The sequence below is a fragment of the Oncorhynchus clarkii genome, chromosome 17, assembly GCF_045791955.1.
Source record: "Oncorhynchus clarkii lewisi isolate Uvic-CL-2024 chromosome 17, UVic_Ocla_1.0, whole genome shotgun sequence".
NCBI classification, from domain to species: Eukaryota; Metazoa; Chordata; class Actinopteri; order Salmoniformes; family Salmonidae; genus Oncorhynchus; species Oncorhynchus clarkii.
Genome location: NC_092163.1, coordinates 5,792,838 through 5,804,705, shown reverse-complemented (window position 1 = coordinate 5,804,705; position 11,868 = coordinate 5,792,838). Strand labels below are relative to the sequence as shown.

At 40.8% G+C, this 11,868-nt stretch overlaps 1 pseudogene; it reads right to left on the bottom strand.

Annotated features, from left to right (window-relative positions):
* Nucleotides 1–3,746: 3,746 nt before the first annotated feature.
* LOC139370098 (zinc finger protein ZFP2-like) lies at nucleotides 3,747–10,768 on the bottom strand (annotated as a pseudogene).
* Nucleotides 10,769–11,868: the final 1,100 nt, after the last annotated feature.

Below are 11,868 nucleotides of genomic sequence, written 5' to 3'. Positions count from 1 at the left end.
GTTTACTTTCTGAATTGACTGGAAATGAAATGGATTTGACTCCAACCCTGGTTTTACTACAAATCTGTCAACGTCATCATTTAGTCAATCGATGTTATAATGCATAAAGCTCACAGATGTGATTGTTCTCATTCAGAGTAATGTACCTGAATAACTTCAACAACCTGGTTGATTCTCTGGTTGATTCTCTGGTTGATTCTCTGGTTGATTCTCTGGTTGATTCTCTGCTCAACAACACTGACTGTGAATCAATCTGGTTGATTCTCTGGTTGATTCTCTGCACAACAACACTGACTGTGAATCAATCTGGTTGATTCTCTGGTTGATTCTCAGCTCAACAACACTGACTGTGAATCAATCTGGTTGATTCTCAATCTAGTTGATTATCTGGTTGATTCTCTGCTCAACAACACTGACTGTGAATCAATCTGGTTGATTCTCTGCTCAACAACACTGACTGTGAATCAATCTGGTTGATTCTCTGCTCAACAACACTGATGGCGTCAAACTTTGCTGTGTGTCCAGGCTGTCACTTCTGTCATCAGCTACTAACACCAGTGCTGCACCTTTGTCCTTGTCCCTGGATGACGTCTTCCTGCTCCCTCTTCCATAGTGAGAACACTGATGGCTCAACATGGTTTTCTGAGAGACTGGATGACGGCTGCCTGCTCCCTCTTCCATAGTGGGAACACTGCTGGCTCAACATGGGCTTCCTGGTTATGAAAGAAAGTGTGGTGGTCAATGGTAACCACTCTCATTGTTTGAAGCAGTTGTGGTCTTTGTTGGCATGTATCCAGACCCCAGAATGGTAGTAGAAAGGAGCCTGTTCCCTGCATGCTTCCTCACAATCATTGGCTGGATCGACCACTCCCCCAACTGACCACAGGACCAGTATTGCTGTCTGATCTTCATTCCTACAGCCTTCATCTCCGTCCCTGGAGTCTCTTCACTGTCTGATCTTCATTCCCACAGCCTTCATCACAGTCCCTGGAGTCCCTTCACTGTCTGATCTTCATTCCTACAGCCTTCATCGCCATCCCTGGAGTCTCTTCACTGACTGATCTTCATTCCTACAGCCTTCATCACCGCCCCTGGAGTCTCTTCACTGTCTGATCTTCATTCCTACAGCCTTCATCACCACCCCTGGAGTCTCTGCACCGAGTAAGTGAAGATAGTATAAGAAACCTCTCCCATTCTACTTGTCTATTATCTTTGTTTAGAAATAGTCATTTGTGTGACCTACTGATTTTCCCTACAATTTATTTTAAGGATTTAGAAATATTGAAATGGTAGAAGGAGGAATGTCAGAGTCTGGAATATAAATATATACAGTTGGTTTACAATGTATATGATGGTGTGTCTAGACATTATGGACCGTATATGAATATAAAAGGTGTGTACAGCAGTAGTTATATAGGATGAGCCTTGACTAGAATACAGGGTGGAGTACTGGGTGGTAGACGGCTAGTAACAGTGACTAAGTTCAGGGCAGGGTACTGGGCGGAGGCCGGCTAGAGGTCACTATTTAACAGTCTGATGACCTGGAGATAGACCACACATTAACCACACAATAAGTATTGTGGTGGCAGCATCATGTTATGGGTATGCTTGTCACTGGCAGGGACTGGGGAGTTTATCAGGATCAAAAGAAATATGAAAGGAGCAAAGTGTAGACTTTGTATAGGCACTGTACAGACTTAACTGTGGAGTGACCACATAACATGGGATATCAGCCAACTCAGTGACAACTACAGAACACAACAATGTATAGTTTACACAAATATTAGTCTCTTAGCTCTTATTGCAGGACATTGACTGTGGTACATCACCTCCCCAGTCAACCTATTGTGTGTATTGAAAATTCATATAGGACTGTACAGCTAGCTAACTGGCAACTGATCAACCTATTGTGTGTATTGAACATTCATATTGAACAGCCTTACCTATAGAGTAGCACCACCACCCATCAGCCCATTCTCTTCTTGATGTCAAAGATGCAGTGTATTGTTGCTATAGGAGTTTATGATTAATAATCCTATTTCAAGCCCCACTAAGATGTCACCATACTATTCATTTAAAGCCCCTCTGTCAGATATAAATCATCAGAGTGGGAAACCAACTGACATGGAAACAATGTAGCAAATGTATCACTATCAGAGGGGTGTATTATGACATCATATAGAACTACTCAGACATTCCAAATCAGGCTTCATCCATATCATGAAGGTGGATATTGATCCAACCATTTCAAAAGTAATGACCAGGCTGATGGAAACAGGATATGCCTGAACAATTTTATAAAAGCCGACAAACTATTTGTTAGTTCGTTTGACATGGTGGGGACTTTTTTGTGTCAGTAAAAATGTATAAGCGAGAAATGGCGATGGAAACTCCTTTAAGAACAAATATTTATAATAACCATCATATCGAAGTTAACTTGGAGTCACGTGATGATATGTTGTGTGGTCCTCCCACTACGACTTGGGAACCCATGTAGTTTATTAGGCTACAGATGAAATAAGTTATGAACTTCACAGGGTGGTGAAAGTGCACGTGATGAGCTTGATGCTCCTTTCCAATACATTTTGATGGTCTTATTCTGGTGACAGGTGACATGATGATCGATGCTTGGCTGCCATTTGACAAATAAAATAATATCGCTCTCATCTATAATAATCTCATCATGTAGGTACCAACACTGTATCTGTGATCTGCTGGCTACAGTGCACGGGGGGGACAAGATAATTTTTGCTATATAATGCAACAGTTTTGTTAAACCATCAGTAGAGTTGAAAATGCGATGGAAACCATTGGGAATTTAACAGCAAAAGTTATTTATTTGTCACGCAAAGCCTTTAATCTGCAATAAATCTGTTTGATAGAAACATTTCTGGTGGGAAAATGTATATATTGTTTTATGCAGATTTGAGAATATTCACATGAAAATCTGTCTCAAATGACATGGAAACTTAGCTACTAAGGTGGATATTGATCCAACACCTGCTGCTTATTCAAACCAGCCCACTGGGCACAGACGTCAGTTCAACATCTAGTTTCTATTTACATTTATTTGATTCGTCAACTAATGTGAATTCAACACAAAATTAACACAAAATGTCACCTGTCATTGGATTTAGGTTGCAAGTTGGGTGAAACACAAAATGTTACCTGTCATTGGATATCGGTTGCTGGTTGGGTGAAACACAAAATGTTACCTGTCATTGGATATCGGTTGCTAGTTGGGTGAAATACAAAATGTTACCTGTGGAAACAATGTTTATTCAATCAGTGGGAGGCTTGTAAATTCCCCCAGGAAAGTGGAACGAGGAACTCCTCTTTGAGACAATGATAAACAGCAATCCTTGGGAGAGTTGTGGTGGATATTATAAAATAAGGATCTGCTGGAGTCCAAGTCAAACCAAGATTCTTTATTTCTGAGCTCAGAGAGAATAACAGAGTTACACAGCGCAGTGTAGACAGTCTGAATTCCTGAAGTATTGAGTGATTAGCAAATATCTTTATAGTTTCCTGTTCCTGGGCGGGACTTTATTCATACAAGTACACAGGTGCAAATTGGTTTGCAACACAGGATGATAGTCCCAAAAACAGGAGCTTATAATAGGACAGTTTCACAAGGTTAGTCACATACTCAGTTATGTGGACACACAAACAATTAACATTTTCCATTACAGAGTCTGAACATTTTCATGTCATTAAATGCAGTCTAATGTGTTCTTTCAGGCTTCCTAAATGGGCAAAAGCTTTGCAACCTGGGCGGAGTGGTAAGGCTTCTACCCTGTGTGTATTCTCATGCTTTTTCAGGTTTCCTCTCTGGTTGAAACACTTTCCACATTGGGAGCAGTGGTAAGGCTTCTCTCCTGTGTGTATTCTCTCATGTCGTTTCAGATCCCCTGAATGGATGAAACACTTTCCACATTGGGAGCAGTGGTAAGGCTTCTCTCCTGTGTGTATTCTCTCATGCTGTTTCAGCTCCCCCGACCGGTTGAAACACTTTCCACATTGGGAGCAGTGGTAAGGCTTCTCTCCTGTGTGTATTCTTTCATGTTGTTTCAGCTCCTCCGACCGGTTGAAACACTTTCCACATTGGGAGCAGTGGTAAGGCTTGTCTCCTGTGTGTCTTCTCTCATGAGCTTTCAGGTTTGCTTTCCGGTTGAAACTCTTTCCACACTGGGAGCAGTGGTAAGGCTTCTCTCCTGTGTGTATTCTCTCATGAGCTTCCAGGTTTACTCTCTGGTTGAAACACATTCCACATTGGGAGCAGTGGTAAGGCTTCTCTCCTGTGTGTATTCTCTCATGTTGTTTCAGCTCCCTCGACTGGTTGAAACACTTTCCACATTGGGAGCAGAGGTAAGGCTTCTCTCCTGTGTGTATTCTCTCGTGTTGTTTCAGCGCCCACGACTGGTTGAAACACCTTCCACATTGGGAGCAGTGGTAAGGCTTCTCTCCTGTGTGTATTCTCTCGTGAGCTTCCAGGTTTACTCTCTGGTTGAAACACATTCCACATTGGGAGCAGTGGTAAGGCTTCTCTCCTGTGTGTATTCTCTCGTGAGCTTCCAGGTTTACTCTCTGGTTGAAACACATTCCACATTGGGAGCAGTGGTAAGGCTTCTCTCCTGTGTGCATTTTCTCATGTTGTTTCAGCTCCCCCGAACAGACGAAACACTTTCCACATTGGGAACAGTGGTAAGGCTTCTCCCCTGTGTGCATTTTCTCATGTTGTTTCAGGTCCCATAACCGGTTACAATTTTTTCCACAGTGGGAGATTGCTATTAATCCTCCGTGCAACTGGGAGCAGTGGTGTCGTCTTGCTAGTTTGGACGTCCCTGGCTCTGGTTCCTCTGAGTCTGGTCTTTCTCCTGCCAAAGACAGTGTTATTTTTAAATAGAGACCCGAATTACAAGTCAGAACACAAAAACCTGGACAGTTCTAGGACACTGAAGACACAGACGTCGCTGGATTCCAATTGAACAGGTGGTTCTAAATATATAACTTTCATAGCTGTATGATACAGAATGTGACCTACACACTTCCTTAAACATAAAATAACTAAAGAAGTAATTTTGTGTGCAAAACTTGTTTTTACGTCGCAGATACAAAGCACATCAGTAACATCTCCCCGTTGTTGAAAGGGTTCGACACATTGCTGTTTAAATGGACCAATTTCTTACTTAGACATTCACAGATGTTCAACATTTTGATTATCGCTGATGTCATATTTTGGGTAAATGTTCCTAAAACTGATAGTAACAACAAAAAACCAAAATATAAATGCAACATGTAAAGTGTTGGATGTTTCATGAGCATCACTGTTAGTCAACATTTATTCTTTGCCAAGATAATCCATCCACCTGACAGGTGTGGCATATCAAGAAGCTGATTGAACAGCTTGGTTATTACACAGGTGCACCTTGTGCTGGAGATAATTAAAGGCTACTCGAAAATGTGCAGTTTGTTCACACAACCTCTGCGATCCAACTCATCCCAAACCATCTTGATACAATACATTAGATTCAAAGGTACCAAAAAGTACAGTAAAAATTACTTCCATCTCTGGAAATGTGGGGGATTGTGTCGGGGGATTGTGTAGGCCAGGTCATCTGATGCAGCACTCCATCACTCTCCTACTTGATCAAATAGCTCTTACACAGCCAGGAGGTGTGTTGGGTCATTGTCCTGTTGAAAAACAAATGACAGTGGGACTAAGCCCAAACCAGATGGGATGGCATATAGCTGTAGAATGCTGTGGAAGCCATGCTGGTTAAGAGTGACTTCTGTTCATCTACTCCTCGTCTCACAAAGACATGACGCTCGGATCCAAAAATCTCAAATTTGGACTCATCAGACCCAAGGACAGATATCCACCGGTCTAATGTCCATTGTTCGTGTTTCTTGGCCCAAGCAAGTCTCTTCTTCTTCTTCTCCTTTAGTAGTGGTTTCCTTGCAGCAATTCGAACATGAAGGCCTGATTCACGCAGTCTCCTTGTTAATCTCCTTGTTAATCTAGCCACCGTGTCAGATTTCAAAAAGGCTTTACGGCAAAAGCGAACTATGCGATTATCTGAGGACAGCACCCCATCAAACAAACACATGACAATCATATTTCAACCCACGACAATCATATTTCAACCCACCAGGCGAGACACAAACCTCAGAAATAATGATATAATTCGTGCCTTACCTTTGAAGAGCTTCTTCTTTTGGCACTCCAATATGTCCCATAAACATCACAAATGGTCCTTTTGTTCAATTAATTTCGTTGTTATATCTCCAAAATGTCCATTTATTTGGCGCGTTTGATTTAAAAAAAACACTGGTTCCAACTCGCCCAGCATGACTACAAAATATCTAATACGATACCTGTAAATGCTGTCCAAACATTTCAAACAACTTTCCTAATCCAACTTTAGGTATTTTAAAACGTAAATAATCGAGAAAATTTAAGATGGGATAAACTGTGTTCAATACCGGATAAAAACAACGTGAAGCGCGTGACCTGGAGCGCGCATCAAAACATTAGAGAGCACTAGGCTGGACCCTCATTCTGAATAGCCGAACTTCTTCATTTCTCTAAAGAAAAACATCAACCAATTTCTAAAGACTGTTGACATCTAGTGGAAGCAATAGGAACTGCAACCAAGTGCCACACAAAACCATTTGAAAACAGAGTCACCTCAACAACAAAAAATTCCTCCTGGATGGTTTGTCCTCGGGGTTTCACCTGCCAAATAAGTTATGATATACACACAGACATTATTTTAACAGTTTTAGAAACTTTAGAGTGTTTTCTATCCAAACCTACCAATTATATGCATATCCTAGCTTCTCGGCAGGTAGCAGGTAGTTTACTTTGGGAACGCTTTTCATCCAGACGTGAAAATACTGCCCCCTATCCCAAACAGGTTATAAGGAAAGAAATTCCACAACTCAACTTCTAAAAAAGGCACACATGTTAATTGAAATGAATTCCCGGTGACTACCTCATGATGCTACAGTCCTCCTTTAAGACTCCATAATGGTTCATCATTAGATGCTACAGTCCTCCTTTAAGACTCCATAATGTTTCATCATTAGATGCTACAGTCCTCCTTTAAGACTCCATAATGGTTCATCATTAGATGCTACAGTCCTCCTTTAAGTCTCCATAATGTTTCATCATTAGATGCTACAGTCCTCCTTTAAGACTCCATAATGCTTCATCATTAGATGCTACAGTCCTCTAAGTCTCCACCATGTTTAGAATGTGTCTGGAAGCATCACTCTATCTATTCTACTCTCATCCTTTCGGATGTAATAATATTTAATAATAATAATAACAATGTTATAATATGTAATAACTAACTTTAATAACTAGGGTTAATACCTGCCTGGCGCACCAACAAAATCTTCATATTTACCCCCCACCGCTACAGAATTAGCGTAGTAGGCCATGTAACTTAAGGTGATCAGAAATATTTAGGACTAACTTATTCCTTGCCACCCATTCTCAAACTAACTGCAGCTCTATGTTAAATGTTGCAGTCATTTCAGTCGCTGTAGTAGCTGACGTGTACAGTGTTGAGTCATCCGCATATATAGACACACTGGCTTTACTTAAATGTCACTGGCATGTTGTTGGTAAAGATTGAAAAAAGAAGGTGCCAAACAGCTGCCCTGGGGAATTCCTGATTCTACCTTGATTTTGTTGTACAGGCTTCCATTAAAGAACACTGTGTTCTGTTAGACAGGTGTTGGGGAATAATCAGAACTGGTTGGTAACATAGATGTTTTATATTCATCATATGTTTGTAAGTTACTTCTCATCAGAATGTTATTTTTGTATAATACTGTGGCGGGGTTGCAGTATCTGTTCTATGTCAAGACTAAGTTGTTTGGGCCGGAGAGAGGGGAGAGGTCAAGCGTGTATCTCTTGGCTCCACAATGTCTGTGTGCCAGTCAGTGTGTCTCTGTGATCTTGTCAAGATAGGATGGATTTGATATATGCCTGGAGGATTGGTTTATGGTTCTGAGTTTGAGAAAAGAACATGTTTTAGGAGACAAAGCTGAACGATGAATTATGCCGATAATGCTGTGTTATCCTATGCTGTCTCACTAGGGAACACACTTTCTAGTGGGCTTAAATTGAAGATAATGCGAATAGAACTGGCAATATCGGCCGCTATTATCCTCAATCATTTTCCATCCACGTTGTCAGACACCATGCCATTGTTGATTTTTTTACCCAAAATTTAATTGAAGGTGTTCCAAAGCTTTTTTACAATCATTCTTCATGTCATTTATCTTTGTTTCATAGTGTAGTTTCTTCTTTTTATTCAGTTTAGTCACATGATTTGTCAATTTGCAATAGGTTTGCCAATCAGTTATTCAGCCAGACCTATATGCCATCTCTTTTGCCTCCCTCTTCATCATACCATTTTTAAATTCCTCATCAATCCACGTGGATTTAACAGTTTTTAGTCATTTTCTTAATGGGTGCATGCTTATTAGTAACTGGGATAAGCAATTTCATAAACGTGTCAAGGGCAGCGTCTGGTTGCTCGTCATTACACACCACGGACCAACAAATATTGTTTCCATTGTTGGAATCGGCCAAACTTTGAACATGGAGACATTAAAGAAGTGATAGGAAGTGAAAGAGACTGGGTGTTATGTCAGAAGTTAATGGTTCTCTGAAGAAAGACAGGTGGCTTTGGAATGTGTTGGGTGGACGAGAGGAGAGCAAAGTGTGAAACAGGGGAGGCAGACGAACATCTGTGGATTAGATGAAGGAGAGGTTGAGGTCAGGACAGATTCTCATCAGGGATATAAAGGTCTGGTATCCTGTTACCCTCTTTACTCTCTTCCTGTGGAACCATAAGATGTAAGGATTGGAGAGAAGGAGGAGTGTCTTAAGTGGGATATATATCTGGATGGAACAAATGTTGGGTTGTCTGAATTACAGATGTACAGAACCTTTGGGAATAATTAAACTTGGTTAAAGCTTCTCTAGTGTCCGTGAGTTAATTACTGTGAAAAAAAACAACATAATAACATCAACAACATAGGAATCACCACAGCCTTTTGGAACTTTGGTTGTCCTAGATATGACTACTATATTGTGATCACAACAGCCGATGAATTTGGATACTGCTTTCAAACACATTTCTGCAGCAATAGTAAAGATATGATCAAAATATGTTGATTCAATTTCTGTACTGTTTGTAACTACCCTGGTAGGTTGATTGATAACCTGAACCAGGTTGCAGGCACTGGTTACAGTTCGAAGCTTTCTCTTGAGTAGGCAGCCTGATCACAGCTTTCCTCCAGTATTAGTTAATTAATTAACAGTGTCTTGAGTTTAGTTTGCCTGTTCTACAGTCTAGTAAAGATAGGGGGGTTGACTGGGACAGGCAATGTAACATCCATAATGTTTTGAGAAAACGTTTTTGTAAAACAAGCACCTTACATTGGATCATCTTGAAACGTTCTCTCTAAAGCTGACTTTAATCAAGGTTTTATATGGTCTACTGCTTTCTCTCTTTTCATTGGCAGAATCCTTTTTCAGTGTTATGATATTCATAACATCCATATCCACCAGTCTATCTTCCTGACAACGAACAGAACTCTGCTGGTTGTCGTGGTAACAGATACCAATGAATATATCTATTTATTTGTTCAAACTAAACTACAGCACTTACTTTGAGTCAAATCTGATCCTTTCCTCTCTTCTCCTCCTCCCACAGTTCCACTCAGCCCCATTGTTTTCCTGCAGTCCACCAGCAGCAAGGTGCTAACAGGAGAGGCATGACACGGGGACTCCGAGAGGGTGGAAGGGCTAGCGTTGTCCTGGTAACCATACAGAGGGGACACAGACGCACATCATTATGGATGCTGATGTCACTGTTGTCATGAAGTGCTCTACAGAAACACAGCCCAGACCCCAATAGAGAAAGCTGTATGCTAAACCAGACCAAGCTGTATGCTAGACCAGACCAAGCTGTACCATCTGGTGTTCTGATCTGGAGAGACTCGTCTCTTCCTCGTCAGCATCAGGATGTTGTTGAGGCTTCCCAGAAGATCCACGATAGTCATGTGTCTCTCCTGTGTGAATGAGAACATCAAACAGATGGTAAACTTATGATCATCTATTGCAATCATAGAGTCTTACAAGAGGCATCCATATGTCTAAAATGGCCACTTTCATCATGATTTCCTAAAATATTGTTTGTGACGCAAATGTAAAAGGGTCGTTCCACAAAATGGGTGGCTTTTGCATCCCTTTGTTATTTTAAGTAGAAAATATGCACCAATATAGAATTTTAAAAGCCTGTTATATTAGATGAGGGGAACTTTAATATAGGCCACATGGAGAATTCAATACATCGAATTGAAAAGTCCCTAAAATATATGAACCAATTGCAGATCGCCCCTTCAACATTTCCTACATTACTGAACAACATATTCAAGTGTAGAACTTCAGTAGAATGCCACTTTAAAACCACACATTAGTTCAACAACGGCATAGTTTGTGCCCCTGTTTAAGACAGTACTCACTGGTGTTAATCTGATATTCTGTCTCTTCCTCTTTCACTCCCAAAACGTCTTCCTCCTTCACCTTTATTGATATAGCATCATCTTCCTCTCTAAACGGTTCTTTCTCTTCATTCACTATAACAGCCTCCTCTTCCTCCTTTTTCATTCTGAAAGATTCTTTCTCCATACAGCCGACCCCCTCTTCATTAGCAAGGGAGGAGTAGTTTAGTGAGCTCATGGTCAGGGATGTTATCTAACTAGCTAGCATTAGCGTCTAGCCTAGTGCTAGGCTCAGTATCAATCTTTAACACGTTTGCAAATTGAACCAGTTGATACGTCAACCGAAACTCGTTTAAAACACTAAGATTAGATAATGTACATTAGCATGGTCTAAAACGTCAATATTTCAGTTTTATGTTGGCTAGCAAGCTACCGACGTGGATGAAAGAGTTGGCGCCTTGTTGTTCCTGAAGAAGCGTCCCGTCCAGTCTATTATACGTCACGCAAGAAGAGTCAACTGAAAGACGCACATCGCCATCTGCTGACTGGAGTGGGTAACGCAGTTTGGAAACAATAGTTACTACACTTTTTGTATTGGAAAGAACGTCATAATCATTTAACAATAAGCTGATATATTTTCTCTTTCGTCATACAACTACTACTTTCCTGTATACAGACGTAAAAGCGTAATATGAATATGTAGATGATGAATAAATACTTCTATGAATAGGAAGTGTGTTTATACACATTTACTCTGTTAATTTTTCACAATCGTTTTTGTCTAGATGTGACCATACTCTTCCCTTAAAGCCACGCTCTATAAGATACAAATCATCCTGTAAACAACAGAACAAATGCATCACATGCAAATAGCACTTGATTATCTGTAGTGCTTTACACTGGGTAGACAAAACATTAAGAACAGCTGCTCCTTCCATGACTTAGAAAGACTAGGTGAATCCAGGCTAAAGCTATGATCCTTTACTGATGTCACTAGTTAAATCCACTTCAATCCGTGTAGATGAAGGGGGGAGACAGGTTAAACAAGGATTTTTAAGCCTTGAGACATGAGACATGGATTGTGCATGTGTGCCATTTGGAGAGTTAATGGGGAAGACAAAATATTTAAGTTACTTTGCACGGGGTATGGTAGTGGGTGCCAGGCGCACCGGTTTGTGTCAAGAACTGCAACGCTGCTGGGTTTTTCAGCTCAACAGTTTCCCATGTGTACCAAGAGTGGTCCACCACCCAAACAGTGGAGGTTAGTGCCGTTTAAGATGAGGCAGGACGATTTGTTTTTTCATGAGCATGGCCTTAATTCTATTACAGCATATTGGA